The sequence below is a fragment of the Bombus vancouverensis genome, chromosome 15 (assembly GCF_051014615.1).
Source record: "Bombus vancouverensis nearcticus chromosome 15, iyBomVanc1_principal, whole genome shotgun sequence".
Lineage (NCBI taxonomy): Eukaryota > Metazoa > Arthropoda > Insecta > Hymenoptera > Apidae > Bombus > Bombus vancouverensis.
The window spans coordinates 9,006,014-9,027,194 of NC_134925.1; the positions used below are offsets into that span (position 1 = coordinate 9,006,014).

A 21,181-nucleotide genomic window follows, 5' to 3' on the forward strand; every position below is an offset into this window, starting at 1 on the left:
ACGAAAAATAGGAAATTGCATAAAATTCCGCAGTATAACGACGACGTTAAGTCGAGATTAATTCGCGTACACACGACCACGTTTCCATTTGTCCATCCCCAAGCTTCCTCCCGTATGTTCGTCTGTCGTTCAAAGAGACTCGAAGATGTTGCACGCTATCGACGCCAATCTTTCGCGTCACTTGCGACGGAAGAGGAGAAGAGAAAAAGCGTGCGCGTCTTTCGAGCAACTACCCGAAGAGTGCGTCCGTTGCGGGGCGCGTCGCTTATCTTCTCGATGCCAGACTCGCAAGCACAATAACGAATCCTTCACACTCGAACCGATACAATCCGCTGGTGGAGCGTTTAACGTGGACGGATCGTCGCGACGCTCTCGACGTCGCTACATTTACTAGCGTGGAAGGCCGCTTAACGTATTACCCCGTAGCTAGGGTAAATATGTCTCCGGCGTGGCGTATCTGGCGGCGTGTTCGCGCGTGCGACATTTCGTTACGGTCGCGTTAAGGCGGTTTCGTTCATTCCTGCGGAAACGCGATAGGCCATAGACCTAACCGCACGGAGAGCATTCGCACGCATCACTGGCTGCTCAACGAAAATTCCATATCTTCCCTCTCGTCCGTCAGAGTCAGACTGGCCGTGAAATATTATCTGCCTGGAACTCGCTAGACTCCTTTTTTTGTCATCCACTTTGCTTCTTACGAGTTGCGGCTTGTTAAAGCCTCGGCCTGCAGCTCGGAGAGCAAACAGGACGAACGCAACACGATGAAGTAGCAGAAGGAACCGAAGTTTGTCCGGCGAAAGGTTCGATTTACCATCTCCTGCATCTTGAGCTTTAGTCTTCGAAATAGCCCGGTTGTTGACTCAGCTGTGTTCTTTTCGTCATTTTCGAGCGTATTCCTCTAATGTTAAGAAGTATGCCAAGTTGATAGAAAATGTGGCGAAATCGTTGTTCGTATATGCAATTTTGATTTTATTATGGTAGACGTTTTCCTAAGTGCACGACGAATTTATCTTATGTTAAAGATTCGCTTAAAATCCGAGGAACGCGGTGGGGTTAATTCGTCCGTGTACCTGACTCCGCGTCTTTGACGCTGCTGGAACCAATGAGGAATTCTTCGGAACTCGTCGGACTGGATTTTGTTTAAAGTCTGTTTAAAGCTGTTTTTGTTGCATCTCGTCTATGTCGGTAGAAGTTTCTCGCAGAATGTATTCGTACGATGGAACGAGAAAAGGTTAGATAGACGAGGATGAGGGAGCACCGTGACGTTGTGTTCGATGAAAATTGTTGCAGCTTCGGTGCTGTGTGAGTCAGAGAGTTATTGTACCCCAATGAGAAATCGTCAAAGGTACTCGTAAGTGGGACAAGAAGAGAAACCAATGAACTAGAACGACACATACATGGTAAACTGATTTAGAATAGCGTCAAGATGCAATTATTTTCGAACGCCCTTTCCTGTCGTCGAGGATGATTAAACTCGAAGAGGTCGATAAAACGAGAAAAGTAAATAGCAAAGTCGATTAAGGAGCACTCGGTAGAAATTGGCAGGATTAGCTACAGTTGCGTACGTGTTTCGTGGGTTGCGGTCGGTCGACTCGGAGAATCGAAAGTCGCCAAGTGCTCTTAAACTCGATCGAACCGGGACAACGTGGCGAGAACAACGTGGATCGCGACGAGTCTCTCTGCTCTAAGTAGAGCGAATCGTTGCCACATCAGCCCTGACGTTTCCGCCCGTTACTTCAACCATCTCGTTTTCCTTGAAATCACGACTCGTTTCTACCTCCGGCTGGATAATCGCGGCGTCCAGGCGTCCCTGCTCTGTGCGAAGTTGTCTCTTTAGACTATAATTCTGTGAATGCGAGGCGACGATCGATGAGAAGAAATTGGAGTCGAACAGGGGGAACTTCTTTTTCCAAGATCTCTCGAACAGAGGAGAGAAATTGAATCGCGGAACGAATTCTTCGATAGACCGAGGAACGTGTAACGACGGAGAGGCCAGGTGCTCCCTTTTTTCCATTCGTGTCTTGGTCGATCGATGGAAACGAACCAACACTCGAGGAATTCTTCCATGGAGATTGTTTTTGTCCATGAGACCAGATGGACTGACGAACGCGTTGTATCCGGGGTTCGAAGCATCGGCTTTGATGTCGTTGGCTTTAGGTTCTGATGGAAATTGCAAGATTCGATCTTGAGACGTCGGGGATGGATTATTCGATGGCTGGATCTGTAAACTGAAAATACGTGGCCGTACCGAGTCTAGAGACTCGCGTAGAGAAATTGTACGATCGCTAATTGTTTCAGAACATCAAGGACATTAGAAAGATGAATTATACGAGGCGCAGTGATCTATTTGTTTCGCCGCGATAGCTAACAAACTGGCATATTAACGTAATGAGTGTGACATTTTGTACCGCCAACGAAAACAAATTAGAGTAGATATACAGAGTGATCGTTAAACAAGATTAACAAGAGTTATATACATTGAAACAAGCGAAGAGTAGATTAATCGCTGTGGAAATATACCGCGCTGTATCGAAACAAAGGCGAATAGAAATAAAAAATCGAGGATTGCGGCTATTCCCTTTCGCTCGTCCCGTTTCCAATGCAAACTGCTACGAGCTCGCGGGCCAGCTCGCCGCAAAGCGGATAAAACCTCGTAATCCTTTAACTTACACGTGGCCGTATGCGCGAGAACGGCGGTGATTTCTCGTTTAAGAGTCGAAAACGAACACGCTGGCCGTTTTCTTAGCAGAGAAATCCGTGTTGAATAGTTGAGCGAGGAATGGAAGCTGACCGTCAGGTCCAAGTAAATGGATCTCCCAGTGGGGCGGATAAGCAACTCCGTATCCGCATTCCCATTGTTAGCTGCGGCCCACGAGCTTGGAAATTCAGTGGCAGCTATTCAACGGCTAGGAAATTCAATGGTAACCGGAAACGTAGTTAGATTCACGCAACCGACCGGCCCGTTCGTTCGAATTCCGCTGTGGAAGAGCGCGATCTTTCTCAGGAAATTCCCAGCTAGCGTGATATCAACGATCGACCTGCTTCTGCCCGCGCCTCTCAATTGGATTTCGACGGTAGCTCCCTGATACGAGATCACACGTGACATCATTTGCCAAATCCACTGGCTTTCGCAACCATGGAGAATCTTCTCAGACACCTTTCTAGGGAACGGATTTTAATTTAATAAGGCGAAGAAGCGCGAGAAAGGAAACTCGAGCCGCTGCTTCTTCACTCGAACTAACTCTTTACTCTGCCTACGCGAGATTTGGCCGCGCCGCGTCGTAGATCCTTCGAGCGGATCAACTGGAAACGAAAGGAGAGACAATTATCAACAGAGACACATAAAGCAACAATCGCGCCACTTTACCCGAACGATGGAAACGGAGAACAGGCTGTATTCTCGATTGTCACCTCGACTACAAAGCAATCGGCGGCTCTAGTTGTCGGCCACGAGACAATGGCAGCTGATGGGCGACAATACGCGAGAAATTATGCACAATGAACGAGCACGAAGGCGCGACTCGCTCAATCAGGGACAAAACGTCTCCGGTTTTCGTTCGATGCCGCGACATCAGCTACCAATTACAACCGACCTCCTCTGTCTTCTCGTGAAACGTTGTTGCTCGATCCACGCTGAATCGGCGAAAGTTGCAGCCGACGCAGCCGAGGCTGACTATTCGCGTCTCGTTCTACTTGCCTTCCTATTCCGTTCTCCCTATCTACTGTCTTATCGCCAGATCTGTTCTTCATCGTTGTGTATTAATTATTGCGTTTACAGTGGATCGCGTTTACTGGAATTATTTAAAGTGCTCTGTGTTAGAGAATAATTTTCATATAGTACTCTAAGGTGTACTTTTACTAATTTTAAGTCATTTTCTGATCGAGGGTATTTTAATGCGACACGATCGGAGATGGAGATAATTTGTTACAAAGATATAAGCGTCTCAAAAATAATTTTGAAGTTGACGAAATTTTATAAAAATCAGGGGTACAACTGTGAAAACGAGCAATACCTCGACAGTCTTGATAATTTGGTATTACGACAGGCATGCTTTTAAAATACGATGTGGAAAATTCACTAGGAAAAAATGTTGTCTTGAAACGAAATATCTTATGAGATTGTACATCCGATTTTCTTCAAATTTCAAAGAATAGATATTTTAATAATAATTTTCTATTTCAGATTTCTCAATTACAATTGACCGAAGTTCAGAAACCGGGGATAACACACCTAGCTACACTGTTTCACCATCGAAGTAAGTTTCTAATTGAATTTCAAGTTGTCGCAGTACACGCTCAATACGAGCTTTAAATGTCTCGCCCGGAATTCAGCGAATTATTATTTGCGTTGGCTGTTTCTCGCCAGGTGTCAAACACTATCCTGAGTCCGTTTAGTACGATTTAATAACGAAATAATAATTTCTACCGTTTCACTCGTAATAGCGCATACAAAATTTTATTGCTTTCGCCGATTTTCGTATCGTCTTGCTAGTTTCCGTACGTAATCTCGGCTAATAACAATTTTCCTCTATCTTCCCTCACGCTAACTCGCGAAAATACACATTTGAACATTTACCATAGAAAACTCTTATATTCGTATTACGTCAAACGTTTTAAAATCGCACTGGCGACGTGACGAGACGAAACAAATCCGAAAATGTATACTTAGTGCACTTAGAGAAATAGAAGATGAACCTGAGAATCTAGGAAATTATTAATCGTCGTTTGGGGTCTTGGGGTCTCAACGTCGTAATAAAAATCTCACCAATTATATTAATAATTTTGAACGCTATCGTTGTTTATGTCTATCGCATTTTTAATTACATCTTTAGTTATTTACATATTCGTATCGTTAGATTATTATACCCATTAGATGTCCGTATACGTATTTCCAGATTTATTTCAAACGTTAGCAATATAATCGGAGTAGTCGGACATCTAATGAAATTTCAAAACGTTTCGGACAAGACATAATAATACCTACGTAAGTGTTTACAAGTGTTGGAGTACTTCGGCGAGCTTGTGTATACGCGTCATTTAACTTATTGCCCATGGTAAATTCAATTCGCGAGACATACTGCTCGCCAGAGCTAAATGCTGCAGCGAAATCCCCGGTCTGTTCATCAGCGATCCAAGGAGTTGGATTAAACTTGGGACAGGGCTGGCTCGCGAGAGTCGCTCTCTCCTCCTCTCTCGGAGAAAAGAGCTAGCGGGAGCGAGTAAATCGGGGCTGACAGGCCCGTGAAAACATAGAGGCACTGCCGCGTAGTATCGTACGTCAGGAAACCAGGCTGGCCGAGTTAATTGTATAAATTTACAATGAATTAGCGGCTCGCTGCTTGGAGTACCGGGAACACGGATTTACCAACTTTCCTAACGATATCTTATGGGCTGACGTTTTCCGTCAAATCCGTGACATGCCTCGTTGAACAGTAACCGAACCCTGGCCTCGTAATTAATAAAACTTGAACGAGCTTCGACTCGCAGAAACAATACAGTTCGCTTAATGCGCGAGCTGGAAAATTCCCCGAATCATCCGGATGCGAAAACGCGGTCAACTTCGTCCAGATGCTGCTGCGATCGACAGAAGCGATTCGGAAAAGTTGGAAGGTTGAAATTTTCTAGAGAGGAATCAGACGGAACGATGCAAATTCGATGGCAGAATGCTCGCAATTTTTTCACGCAGGAAACGGTTATCGCTTTTCCCGTTATTTTTCACGGCTGGAAACGGGTTTATTCCGTTTCGAATGAGACAAGAGCAACGTCGGCGTCGTGCAGAGTTTTAGAACGGTCGCCTGACCCGGCTAAATCATAGCTCTGATCAATTATTTATATTACGTAATTTTTCCTTTCTGAATAATTACGGGTTCTTCGTCAACCTGTTATTTATTTATGAACATTTTTTTAACTGAGATAATTTGTACTCAGGATTCTTGAACGATAGAGGCGAATGTTTCTCCTCATAAAAAATAATATAGCGAGTTGTCTCATACTCTATGGATTTTGTGATTTTCATTATATTCTTGTAGTGTTTCAATCGCGAAATTTAGGAATCTTCTCCTATAAAGTCTATGACTAAAGATCATCTTTTATGAATAGATGAATTATTATTCAAAGAAGAAGAAATCCACCTCATTCGAACACTTTTCATAGATAAACGATATTTCTCTGATTCTTAAGATTTAAAAGAATATCCTGCTATCTAGAAACTCGAAGAAATTTAAAGAAAAAATGAATAAAAAAAAGAAGAGAAAGCAACTGATTAAGCCTACGATCTTTTCCACGATCAGGCAACTGTTTCAAAATACACTGCGTCGTGCTATCGAGATATCGTCTTTTTCTACTAGCTGATTCCCCAGGCAATCTTCGTTTCCCGTTACACGTACTATCACCGATAGAATACATAAATTCATTATCCGGATCCGCGATCCCGCAACCGTTTCGAGCTATTCGCAATTTATACGCGTCGCGAAACCATCGATAGCGCATGATGCATGCACTTGGAGCGTAGCTTCGCACCGCGGCTGTAAGATATAGCTGCGTTTATTCGAGAGCGGATCTCATAAATCTCTTTTGCTTATACACAATTCCCTCGCACAATACTCGCTTATCATTCAATTTAACTGGTTTCCAAACGCGAAACGGCAGACTGCCATTTACGATACGTTTATTCGGAAACCTGTATATTTATAGGGACGTTTCAGGCGAATCTTTTATAATTGTCCGAACGTGTTTCGAAACAGCAAGGAGTTAAAGGACGATAGAACAGACGTACGCATACTCCTGGGTCACTTCTTCTATCATCATCGTCATCGTATCGTAAATTGATTTTAAGAGACTGATCGATGTGCAGTGAACTATCGGCATCTGCAAGAACGAGGTAAGCTACGGCCACGAGTTTTTCGTGAAATTTACGAAAGAAACGTTCTAGAAAAGTTCGTTATCATCGGTTATCCGTTGAGCCTTTAAGATACGGATCGGACGAGAAAGATTCTTTTCAATTTACAAAGTTTCCTGATATAAGATTAGAAGCACTAATTAGGTGGAAGAGTATCGTTAAAACTAGACAGTGGCTCGAGATGTATATAGAAGAGAAAATACGTATAAAAGTAACGAGATATTTATGGGAAGCACACGCTTCGCGAACATCGCCACAGTGCTTGAACAGTCAATTGTTCGCTACATCGACGAAACGCGATATGTAGCGAGACCATCTTCAACGCGAATTGCGTGTTTAATGCCATTATTCATGCCGTATGATAATTTTCTAAGTGTATGCTTGCGATAAACATCTCGTAACTTCTACGTATATTTCCAATTCTACTATTGTAACTCCGAGAGCCCTGTTTCGTTAAATTCGCCAAAATCTCTAGAAATTTCATACAACGCACGTAACATATTCGTGAAAAAATTCTGTGCTAACGATAAACGTGGGAATAGTTTCGTGAGCCAGCGAAACATAAAAGTGGACATCTCGCCTGATGGATTTCGTTAATAAACGCTTTTCGATGGAAACGCGATACTTTTTTCAAAGACTAGCGGAAAGTGGAAAGCATCTGTTAAGTATGTTGATGGGATAGCGCACGAGGAGCTTATCGATCGTTTGCCAAAAGTCGACGAATAAAGAAGCCGAGAACGGAAGACGAATGAGGTGCTATAACGCGAGTTAGGCGAAGCGATAAAGCCAAACTGCAGTTTGTCTCGCGCTCAGGATATCGGCAACCCACTAACCTTTTGGTCAACTTCGGTTCGTTTCGACGTCGGAAAGTTTGGCCGACGAACCGGACCGCACCGATTACGGGTTCGCTGGTCAAGGAATTAAATCTTGGTTCATCGAACGACGCTGATTCGCCAAGTAATCTCCGCTCGTTCGTTCATGGAAAAAAAAAAAAATATCAGCTGTCTGTTCCATACCGACCTACACTTTGTCCTCTGCCTCTCGAACGTCTTCTGCAGACTATTGCCCAGCTGACAGCTGAGAAATTGCGAAGAATAGGAGAATAACGTCATTCGTTCTACACATTTTCTTTCTCCAGGCGTTTAAAATATTATTTAATACGACTCTGTGTATCTTGATCTTTTCAACGTGTGGAATACGTTTCCTAGAAAGTGTAGAATAAAGTTTCTCGGTTTACGGTTTCGTTTCGAAGAGAATAAGGGTTTGAACGCGTGTACTCGTAAAATTTTCGAATTCCATTGTCTCAAAAGCTTTAAAGAAGAATCTTTTATTCAACGTTTTCTGTCGATCGTCTTGTCTACCTGGGATTTCATACATTCGTATACACCTGATAGGTTTCCAATCTGAATTTTACATTCGATATTAGGTCCGTTTACAAAGATCTTCGAAATATCCTCAAGACTAAAACGAAGACGCATAAATATCTTTTGTATTTCGACGACAAATAGGAATAATTTCGACAATTGAAAGGTCCAAAATTTGTATTATTTCCGATTAAAGATAGATAGTCCGAGAAAAGTACACAGCGAAATCGTCTTTAACCCGCGCCTCGGTCAAGTCGGTGGTCGCGCGTGGCAAGTTGCAGGCGAACCTCCTCAAATTGCATCCGCGTGGATTAGCGAAGTTGCGGTAGGTTTAGGCAGAGAAGCGTTGCAGTTAGGCGTCGCCGGTATTGGTTCCCTCGGAGGAGACGGGCGTCGTGAAACTTCTCTCCCTTTAGACACCGGAACTTCTCTTCGACGTTCCGCGGAGCTACGACGTAGACGGGCCAAGTTCATCCGATTATTATTCGGGAAATTAATTCTCGCTTCTCGCCGGGAGGGTGTGTGCTTTATTCAAACGCGGCCGTCCTACGGATTAAGCCGAACTCATTACGTTTTGCCGCTTTGCCCGGAAGATTCGCCGCTCGAGTAACCCGGAATGACCCTGTTCTTGCGCTCTGAATGTCTCACGGTTTTGCGATTTCCATCCCCGTGAACACGTGTCCCGACGCTTCAAGTTCAAAGTTTACTATATTTCGTCCACAGTTAAGAAACTCACTGCGTGTTTTACGTCACGATCTCGACAGTGTAGCTCGACACATTTAAGCTGAAAAAATTGTTCTACCGTGAACTAGTTGCGAAGAAGAACTTGCTACGAGGGAAAATACAAGTCGAAGGTGTTTTGTATAAAATCAATGGAACGATTAATCTTCCCTAATCAATGAATTAATACAAAACTAACGAATCCTATGATTACCAGCATACTAATAAAACTTCAACGAAACGAGTATTCGTACACTAGCAAAACTTCAATGAAACGAATATTGCATTTTAGAAAGCTTTCCTACAAATGACGGGAAGTGTGCGTAATTTGTCATGTTCTTGGTAAGTAGTTTTCATTTATTATCCATGTATTAGGTTGTCCGGAAAGTGCCTTTCTTTTACAGACACGTCTTTTACAACGACGCATCTTTATACAAACATGAAACCTAATCTGTCGAACGTTGTGATCTTTAGTTTGATAGAACAAAATGGATCGTAACTAATTCGATAAAATAATATAAAATGGAAAATATTTTATTTGCATGAATTTTACAATCAATTCTCATTGAGAATTATAAGCAAATCTTTCTGGCGTGGTACAATGTCGTGTTCAATAAGTGTTTATCGTATGTTTGATTCTAGTTGAATCTGATGCTTAAATCTAAAAGATAATGTCTTTTTAGACGGAAAATGTTGTGCATCCATTATTTCCTTATAAAACGAAAGAAACATTTCGGACGACCTGATACATGTACAGGCTCTAAGTCGCTCGTCTTCCATGATTTTTCAAGAATAGCACGAAGAATCGATGGACACGCGTAGAATTTGACACGTTAGACCAATTCTTCGAGATTGAACGACGACTCGTAACAACGAGAAAGAGGCGTAATAAAATCGATATCGAGCTAGAAGCTCGAACACGATGTCGAGCAAGGCTAGGGGGACAGAAACGTTGTCGATCGCGGCACGGGACGCGCTCTTTAAACCAGATTAAGGTCTAGGTCGTGAGATCGTGCGCACTCGATCCAATAACGGTACAAGCTCGCTAATGCGTAATCCGAATTAATAACAGGCTGGCATGTTTAAGCACGATCGGGGAACATCTCTTGAGTCGTCGGCTTGATAAACGCGTTTATCGTTCTCGTGGCTCGTGTATGTAGATTATTGTACACGGATCGTCGAATTGCTATAAATTTCATCGCACGGTAAACACGTCGTACGCTTAATTGCTATCGTTGCGACGCGTTATTTCATCATTGTTCGTACCGTCCGGTGCTACTTTATAGTTACGAATTTTCGGAAGCTCGTTTCATCCAGTAAACACGATGCTATCGCGACTAATAATTCTCTATATCGTGGGAAGAACGAACGGCCGAAACGAGCGTGAAGTGTATGGTGCCTGGTGATGAAAGGTGAGACTGGGCGAATATTCGAAAATAATGTCGCCAACGAAACGGTCAAAGAATTGTATTCTATCCACTCACGCGTCAATGCCGATGGATTATCCGCTATTGACCTAGATAGCGTTTTACGATGTTGTAAATAATCGTACGCTCGCGTTTATCGTAAAAGTTTTACTGTGTCGTTGTAGCGACGCGACATTCCCTTTAACACGTACATCGGTTCGAAGGTGTTTCAACGTTTATAAAAACTTGCCATGAATATTCATTTTACGATTGCATTAGCATTCTAATGAGCCACGAGTGTCATAATTATATTGGTTAAAAGAAACATTGGGCTATGAAAATGTATATATGTAGAAGTTTGCAAGATATTTATGGCGAGCGTACAATTCGTTGTATTTAATAAATCGCTTTAATTAATACGATCGTATTTAATAGTTGTTATATTATACACTGTGCAACGAAACGACAGCATATCGTATTGTGCGACGATTTCAGAGATTAAAAGTTCCTCAAATTTGACGTGATTTTCCATGGCGATGGTATTTAATAGCGATACGATAGATGCTTTATCGTTGATTTCCATATCTATTGGTGGTGTTGAAATATTATTTCAGGTTGGTCGCAAATTTTCCCGATATGATCGCGATGATCGTGTATCGTTACGCCGCTAATGAAATTATACTAATTTATAGCTCACATAATATATTCCTAAACAATTTTCCGCGATAAACGTTCAAATATTTTGTTATCGTTTATCAAACGTGATAAACGCTAATATATTTCAAGAGTCACTATATATATGAAAAAATGAAAAAATCTATCGCCCAGACATTTCTCAATGTTTTCAAACGACCAAAGACCGTGTACTATATCGTCGTTTTTCCCCTTTTATCTTTCGGGTCGGCACGCGAGCACGACACTTCTCCCGAATTAATAATCGTCCGAGGCTTTTAACGCACGGCGATTTTTCTTGCGAGAAATGAATTTCAACGTAATCCCGGGTAATTTTCCTATTGCGAACGGCTGCTGGACGCGGGCCAAACGCTTCCCACTTTTTGCCACGGCTTCACGCTGCTGCACACACTCTGTCATTTCGTTTTCGTGAAATTCCTGGCCTCGATTTCGCTTCTCCCCACGACTTGTACGTATATTTTTTCTCACTCTGGTTGCACGTACGCTGCTATTAAAATCATCGGTGCGCTTTCCTTCACATTGGATCGAGTAATAAGTTCGTTCGCTTTCCACCACACTATACTACAATACGTTGTTTTATTAGTGCAGTTTCATTAACCAGAATGTTAATAAAAATCGTCGAATGAATATAAAAATACACGTATTTTAATTCTTCGTTGAAGAATGTATATTTTTAAAAAAACGCGATTATTAAGTTAATCAGATAAATTTTACGTGAAAATGATAACCTTTAAGAGCGCTGTGAGTGTGAATTTATTGCTCGGTTTAATATTTCCAGAGTATCTTTTGACTTTTATTTTACGATACAACCATTTTTCCATTCGTTCTGTTCCTTCGATCGAGTGTAAAGTATTTGAGAAAAACAACGATGCGGTATCGTATACATATAGTTTCCAAGGAGTGAAGGATCTTTGGATCGGAGCCAGATAGCGGCACAACCCTCTCGTTTCTAGTTATAGATCTCCTCTTTAAATACGCCGACCCAAGTTGCTTTCTTCGTTTTCACGTCGGAAAACTACCGCGGAAAGGAAAGGAAGACGAAAAGTTCCGATTTGGCCCAGTTTATTTCAGCGTGAAGAAGCGTGGCCTCGATGAAACTTTTGAAAAAGATGAGTGCTCTATGTGAAGATCGCGAGAGAAAAACACGAGAAATATATTTTCATCGATTTTTTTTATTTTCACGTCACTCTGTGATTAAACAGGAGGATTTCAATATGGCATAATTAAAAGTGAAAATAATTTGTTAGGTGGACGTAAATCCTCTAAAAATGGAAGCTAAAGTGCTGTGAAAAATACCTCTGAAAATAACAATCTCTGCTTAATATTATAAATACAACGTGGCAGTTATTGCACGCACTATAATTTCGCGACAGATTTCTTTTTAAATTCGATTAAACAACAATACGATGTAATTTTAACGAGTTAATCCTGGCTACAGCCCATTATACGAAATTAACTCCGAATTTGCACCATAATCGTGTGCAAATCGCAATTTACGACCAACGTATAGATAGAAACAATATCTCATCTTGCGCATAGTTGAAGTAATATTATTCGTCATATGTATTTTACAAGTTATCTCGAGTTACTGTTAATAAACACCGTGGCGTTATATTAACAAATTTGATACTCCTCAACGAAGTTTTCCATTGCGAATTTCCAACGGGTAAACGCAGAAAACGTGAAAAAGGAATTTCAGAAATATTCATACTCGCACAAGATAATAATAGAAATATAAATAATAGAAATATAGGCAATTACAAAACGGAAAGTTATACGACTCTTGAATAGGAAAATTACTTATATGGTCATTATAATGTATTTCTTTAGTCATCTTCGTAAGAATATAAAATTGCACAAACTGTCCGCGGTTTAATTATTAATCGGCAGCTTTTAGCGCAACAAGACTCGGATGATAAAAATACATTTGATTACGTAGCAGGTCGCATCGCGAAAACCGCGAATCGAACGGATGGAAGTTAAAAGAAACAAGGACTTGGGGACGCCTCCGTGTGAGCGTTTCTTGCTGGCTTCGGCTGCGTTTGAATAATTCAACGGGTAATCGAAGGGAGCCCGTCGGAGTGAGGAATGGAGGGTTGTTTTTCATTATTCATTTTACGTCTCCCGTTTCCGTGTTTGATGCTTTATCGAGAGCCATTACCGTAATACCGGCCATACTGCCGCTAATAATTAATTTGGTGTCGAGTTAAGGGAGACGATGGGATTGCCGCGTTGATGGACTCGCCGGAGAGATAAAAAGAGAGAGAGAGAGAGAGAAAGAAAAAAAAAGGGAACGTGGAAACAGCCGGAATAGCAGAAATGAACCGATAATTGAAACCAAATAAATTCCCCTTCTTGTCCCCCCATTTCTTCTTTTTATGCAGACACATCGAAAGAAGAATTGTGTACAAAGCTAAACGAGAAAGAAAACAAACTCGAGCGAATGATATATGCAACTTCTTCGCGCATACGATACTCTCTGTCTGCCAGGCAAATGAAAATTCTCTCTTATGCCTGGTATACTCGCATTAATATTCGGACGCAGCAACTACTTGTGAATATGTTGCCTTGTGTAGGAGGGGTCGATTTAAATACTCGTATTTCTTATTGTACAGAAATATGAAGCATTTACTGTAGCTCGAAAATACGCAAATAAATTATTTCTGAGAGTAAAGTTTAATCGCACGGTAGACGTTTAACGAAAAAAGCGTTGTCCTCTTCGTTTCTTAAGTTCGACGCGGCCTTCGTTTTTTTTATCTCTTCTAGGTGATATCTGGTGCAATTAATGCCAATAATTGCGCAATTTCATGATAATTTTCGCCCTTATCTCCATGATAAATTACAAGCCTTTCATGAAAACTGGTAATGTTTCCGTTGCGTGACGCGTCAAGTTTCTTGACGTATTATAAAGATATTGGTGTAATTTCTTCTGGCGTCAATTACACAAAATAAATCTATCTCGCAGTTCGTATTCGTTTCGAAGAATTGCCAGATTGCCACACGTAAACAAACGATCGATTATCAACGTGACGCGAAAGTAAGACAGTTTGCGGTCGAACGTATCGATGTAACTCACGCTGCATTCGCGTGAGACGAAGCTTTTAATATTTAAATTAAATCACAGACGGCTCCCCCTTCAATTTGTTCCATACGTCTAATCGCGACGATACACATCGCACAAAGTTTTCCGGTTTCGCTTAGCGGAAACCGGAAAACTTCGTCAGTCGTGGAGAACAACGCGAAACGACGCGGCGTTGACTTAAATGGCTCTCTCTCTTCTCTCTCTAGGCCAAAGCGCTGCACGTAGGGAATGAAAAGTACGGTGTACCTAGCGATAATTGCCCGCGTATTATATATATGGCCGACGTGAGAGCCAGTCCATAAGTCATCGTTAATTACGACGTTACTCTGCGAGTGATTTATCGCGTGTTTCGTGACGCTCTTGCGGTCGGTGTGCACAGCTTGCTATCGTCTACCCAGTCCCATTTCTTTCCCAGCACGATGTAGATGTCAATGTAAATTGATCCTCCAGATGACAAAGCACATGCTTTATTTACTCGTCCACTTTTGAAATCAAAACTTATATGAGCACTGCAGAGAAAGAGATAAGTGAGATTTGCTATTTTTTACAGGGAAACATTTTCGAGACTCGCTACGTTGTTAATCAATCTCGTATTAGAAAAATTGCCTTTATATTTGATTGGGTATGTTGCAATACATTAGAACGAAACGCGTGTTTTTTCATCCCCTTCAAAAGTTACGAAAAACAATCGTTATTGGTATTTCAATATCGAAAGATATCGAAATATTGCTTCTCTCAACATAGTCGTACCTTTGTTCCTTTCGTAAAAATTCATAAATTTATAGAATATTTTGAAAAGTTTCACATCGTTGGACTCAATATGTTATTTGCATTTTCAGTTACATAATAGTGAAATTCTTCTATTTAAAGTGACATTAAAATCAGAAAATTATCATGACTCTCTTTTGTAGTATTCGTATCATTTTGTCCTTTATTGCACGCTTTATGATATAGCGTGAAATAATGGCAACGTGTAGTTTCTATATAGTGACCATTTGGAACGATAAAATAGTTTGAAAATACACGATCCGTTGACTAGTAACGCCCTGTTAAATAAATCAGCCGTACGATCTGATTTGTGTTGGTAACATGCGCGCAGTAGAACAGCCTGTCGTTGGTCAGACATTCCAGGAATTAAATTCGTGCGATACCCTCTGTGTCCTTCATTCACTCGTGAAACTGTGCATACACAGTGTGTTTCTTACTTTTCCGGCTGAACTGTATAATCATAATGTATAAGCAAAAAAAAAAAATGTTGTTTAACGTTTTGTCTCGATCGATTTGTTACAAATTTGCAATCAAGTACCCAGCGCAGAGTGAAATAATATACATGGGAAGAAATTTGTCATTACGAAGTACGAGAGATCGTAATATAGTGCAAAATTAATTACTTAGGGCGAATTAACACAGTGGATTAATAACGTAGTCCCTGATGTTTAGTAAAATTTTCATGTTTGCAACGTTTAATAACTTCCAGGCTACATCGATGTTGAGATTTTACGATGACGACATTTCATAACGGATAGACTGTAGATCTTAATCATTCTCAAGGGAATGTGTATAATATGCAAAAGTGTACGAACTATGCTAAGTTTAGCACTCATTATAATATTTAGTAGATAAAAGTGTTTAGGTCCTCTATTCGCCCCCGTTGTAAAAACACGAATTTGCATAAGCATCCGCAGCCTGGTAATGAGGATTTGAGCATTTAAGCAATCGTGGTTGTTTGCAGTGGAGATAAAGTAAACACGATTTATCCTTTGCACTATCCGATCCAGAATCTGCTATTGTGCGCATATTCAGGCCACGTTCGATATTTGTCTGTTATTTTAGAACGTCTAGAGCCGAACTTTGTATAAAGCTATCTTCTTATTTTCATCGTAAACTACGCTCTTACAATTTGACCAGAACAATAGGAAACACCCTGTACATTCTAAACCAGCGAATCGGTGTTGCCTGAAAAACGTAGCGATCGATCGGCAATGGAAATAGCGTTTGTTACTTTGCCGATAATTAAGTCTGTATTACGTATGCCTGTAACAAATACCAATCGAATGATTACATTGGCACACGGTCGCCGAGAATTACTTCGCGTAACACGTAGCTATGTAGAGGGTAGAGGGCAGAGGCTCGCGAGATATACGCCATAAGTCGCCATTAATTACAGCGGTATTGGCGTGATTTATCACGTGCTTGGTTAGTTTGGCATTGCGATTATTCTCGTTACTCTACCAGATCCGACTGTTTAGGCGCTGCGGAAATATACTGTCAGTCGTAAGTATTGGGTGATTGCAACTAAGTGATTGCGGATTTTGTCATTAGATGGTATCGACAAAAGCCGCAATCACTTAGTTGCCAAGCCACTATTAGCATATTCGTCAGTTACATTCGTTAAAAAGCTTTGACAAATATCGCTTTAGTCGGTATTTTACATTAGAATAATAGTATTATCTAGTGATATTAATAACAGCGTTATCTACATTAGCAGCGTTAAATTTGTAACAGTCTCGACTGACTTGTAAGTGTACGCTTGCGTTACTGTTTATCTCGGCAAAGAATGGTAGTTCGATTTTTCACAATGGAACGCGTATCTCGCGAAGTTTACACTACCAGAAGATGGCTAACCTTCCCCTTGTTTGTTACGGTGGACGATCGAGAGGGGGCCACTTTATTTGGCGAGACGGTAAGCAAAGCTTAACCAGATTTCTCTTCGTTCCCCTCTTAAGAACGAAAGCGGAATATTTACGAAACGTTCCGTCTTATCTTCTTTATCTTATATATATACCGTCCTTCTAAATTGTCCCGATATCTGCCTATTCTAAATTCTCGAAGCGACATTTACGAGTTTCGTCTAACCTTAGCGATCTCTAACCCCTGTAGCGTCGTGTCGCTCCCGGGAACGCGGATCTTCTTCATTTTTTATATCAACCAAGAGAACTCAGCTACCACCCACGCATCCTATTTCGATTTCCCCGGAATCCCTCGTGAAACTTACAAAACGAAGCGATACCACGCGACATTTCTGATATTATCGTAAATGGAAGAACCTCGCAACGTTTTTCGTTAACCCGTTGAACGTCCTGACGATCAGTCGTGAAAATAAATTTGTTGTTCCAGTGGCCAGGCTTGCACTTCTTTCTAATAACATTTGCGCAAATGTAAATTCATTCGTCGAACTCTTTCTTCGAATAATTCACACGGAGATCTTACAGCTTCGATCTCCTCGAGCTCTTTCTTAACCACCGGCGACAAAGTCGTCCATCGACAAAAGGAGACGCATAGTTACTCGCAAACTGTCGTTCCGAGTTTACAACAGACTGCTTATACTCGGTGTATTTATGGACACCTATCACTGTATCACACTCGGCGGTGTAAAGAAAAGAATCATGAAAATCGACTATAAACAAGAACAAATAGTGAATTACACGGTCTATCGTTAGAAATTTCCAACAGACTGTTTACAGTCAGTGTATTCGTGGACAACCATCGCTTCATCTCACGCTGTTACGTAAAGGGGAATCGACGCTCGAAACGTTAAGCTTCTTTCTCAATTGACATAGACAAAACTGTCGATCGACAAAAAAAGGCGGTTAGTCACTCGTGGAACATGGGTTGTCGAAAATCTGTTTAACTTCGCGAGAGATGTCCGATAGGAGCCATTAATCGCGTATGATTAAAGAATCTGGAGGGCGGAAAGCGAGCGGCGTATAAACATAGGGGTGACTGGGGTGCGCGTCGCACCCGAGATTTCATTAGTAGATTGCTTAATCTGCATTCGGAGGCTCCATCGATCCCCGAACGCGCAGCGTCGGGAGGCTAACGCCGGCATTATTCCACGGCCGGCCGCAAAGTGCTCTTTCTAAGCGTCGATTTGAAATTCCAGGGCTTAGCCTACTTTCCTCCCTACCGCTAAACCGTGGATTTATTTCCTTTCTCTGACCCCCGTGGAACAGTCTGTTTTCTACTTACGCTACTTCGCCTGCCATCAGGCCATGATAATGCACCTGTCGAAATCTCTCACCTGAAACAGACCAAAGATAGGGGATTCGTGAGATTTCGTAGAATATTCTGCAGCCTCGTGCGTAGAAACGAGGTAGGAGATCGGTGACGAATGGCGAAGGGTTGCAAATGTTTGCTGTGATATTTGGATAAACGAGTTTCGCTTCATTGGCGGGTTAGCCGTACGACTGACGTATTATTGTTATTTTACAGCGGCTACGAAAGACACTTGCGATACATTGTACTCGCGATAGCATTTACGCGTTAATTGATTAGAAGAATATCAAATTTTGTATCGTTTGAAAAGAGAAGAAATTTGATACTATGAATGAAACGAGAATGAAATGTAGAAATTGTTAAAAAATCGCTTCATTGGGAAATAGAAATATACGTAAATACCTTTAGTAGTGGCTGCATTATGTATATTATATAGTCGACTGGCTTTGAAATTGGACTTGACTTACATTCACAGTATGAAAGCGTATCTCTATTTGAATCACTTATATGTGTTATAGTTAACATTTCCCACCGTTTCTTAATCTAATTAATTATAATCTAATTAATTTAGTTAATTAGCTATCTGTCACTCGAGTCACTTAATATTTTTCTTACTGCTATGCATTCGTTGGTCGTCTCTCTGCAATTGTCTGCTCTATGTGACGAGGTTAATTTGTTCTTCTAAACCTAACGTAATTACATTAATTATGCAATCCACTGTGGAAATGTAAAGGACGATCGATAACGGCAATTTTGACGCCCGTTAGGAGATTCATAGAAGGAGTTCAGGTCAGAAGTTCGATGTAAAATCATCGGTTTCCTTTAACAGAATGTTAGGCTGTCCGTTAGAAAGCTTGCGGAATTCTGAAGGGCTCGTTGGTGGCCGGGAACACGAGGTTAATTTGATCTTTATCTCGCGCAATATCCGCTTCTGCACCCTCTTTCTCGTTCTCAGTTTTAGCCCCGTTCCGCGGTTCCCCTCGATTTCTCTTCCGGCTTTTCCGAGATTATTAATTTCTTTTTCATTTCACGGTCGCGTCCTGCTTTGTGCTTCGATCATCTTTATGTTAAAATAACGCTTTGCGATTCCCCTTTCGCGCGATTCCATGCAAAATTCGTGGCTCGTTCCTTTTTTATCGCAGCCAACTCACGAACAAAGTTTCGTTCGGAAGTTCGCAGCACTTCTGTTTTTAGATGTAGCAAATTTTTTCTCAGAAATAAGAACATTATAACCAGAAGCGTAATTTCCAAATATAATTAACTACGGTTGCAAAGTAAAGTTGGAACATATTATAAATATAAGATGCTATATTATAAAATGTTAATATCACTTACAAAAGATTTATTTATAATAAAGGGAGATACTATTTCTTTTGGAATTGTAATAGGTTCTAAACTTTTTCACCGCGCTGCACGCATAACGTAATCATCAAAGTTTAAAAGGGGATCGAGCCTCGTAATGGCGTTCAGTGTCACCGATACGGCCGTGCACGTGCACCAGCTTCTACGATATAGCGGTTTGACGTCAAGAGACAAAAGTTTGCACATTTTGCCTGTCTGAATAAGTAAATTGCTAGAACACGAGAAGACAAGAATCTTGACATTCGAAGACTGTAAACTTACAGACTGCGTAACTACACCTCAGCTATTCAATCTCGATTCACATTTTTATTATTCCTGCAGTTGCCATTTCTTTCGAGTATTCTTGTTCTTTTATTGAAGCACATCCTTTTTTTAGTAGGGTCCGCTTTTATCATACTTCTTCCTATTGGAATTCTATTTTTATAGTTTAAGAAGCTACTTTTCTTTATCGCTCTACTAACTTCTTCTCTTTTCTTTATTTCCTCCTACAATGGCTTTTTTATCGGCGAAATTTCTCATTCATCGAGAAAAGTGAATTCCGTCGTTTCGTTAGAATTCGCCAGCCAAAAAACCGTCGCAAGTTCCAATTTCATTACGTTGGCGAATGGCGTGTCTATGTGTACAGGAAGGTGTAGCAAGTGGAAGCCCGTCGGATGATAGATTATTTCCCCCGTCACCGATCCGAGATGGATGCTGTTCACGGAAGTAGTTGGATTCGGGAGGGGAACATCGGAAACATCCATCGTAGTCAACCAATGACAGAAACTATTTTAGACACGGCGATCGCTGGTGACTAACGAATCTCTGGATGTACGATGTCCACGTTCGGATAGTAAGCAAAGGAACGGTTAATAGCGCAGAACAAATTTCTAGACTTTGGTCTTAGATCTTACGCAAAATGGACGGATGTTTGCGATGATAAGCCTCGCGACACGATGTTTCGAATATAACCCTAAACGTTAGCGCACAACGCGTGTCACGTGCAATTTCTTTAAGAGGCTTAAGAATATACGCAGGTAGATAGCGCGATTATAAATTCGCCGGGGGCGGCGAGATCGTTGCTTCGTATTTCAGGTAGGCGGAATAAATTGTGCATCGTCTCGTATATTGCGGATTTCGGGGTGGATGACGTTTTTTCGGCTGACCTACTTCTCGAAATCATTATTCGTTTTACTTTCCCCAACCGGTGAAAAATCCTACGAAAATATTCGGCCGCTGCCAGTTGTTATACCGTGTCGATACCATTTACTCGTTTTATCTTTTATTCCGCGTTTATGAAACGAGACCGCGGTTTCCATCGAGAACCGTGGTGTTTTTGATTAACCAGTTTTTGCTGTTCAAAATTGGTTCTTAAATCAACGCATAGTGACGCGTTTTCCTGTTTAAATACTCTACAAAGATAATTATACTCGATAATTAGCGAATCGTTACTCGAGCTTAACGAGCGAAGAGCTAACTGAGAAACGGAATTACCAAAATTCAATGCCTTTGACATATCAGAGTGAAAATATTGGAGTCGACAATTTTCGAAAATATATAAAGAAATGTTCATTCGGAAAAATTCAACGATTGCGTATACAACTAAAAAGATCGCATTCTTTATTGCAAAAAAATAGTTTGCATATGTCATAGCTTGCTTGCACCAGCAAGTTCGTTATAC

General features: G+C 41.2%; 1 protein-coding gene and 1 long non-coding RNA gene across 2 annotated transcripts in view; one reads left to right on the forward strand and one right to left on the reverse strand.

Annotated features, from left to right (window-relative positions):
* LOC117166247 (uncharacterized) overlaps positions 1-21,181 on the forward strand; it is a 185,653-nt gene that overhangs the window by 102,576 nt on the left and 61,896 nt on the right. The window contains exon 3 of the long non-coding RNA XR_013060254.1: positions 4,184-4,256. This is a non-coding gene — a long non-coding RNA (uncharacterized LOC117166247). The remainder of the gene's footprint in view (positions 1-4,183; positions 4,257-21,181) is intronic.
* Positions 1-21,181, reverse strand: part of cpx (synaptic transmission protein complexin) — a 326,307-nt gene that overhangs the window by 87,571 nt on the left and 217,555 nt on the right. The window lies entirely within an intron of this gene.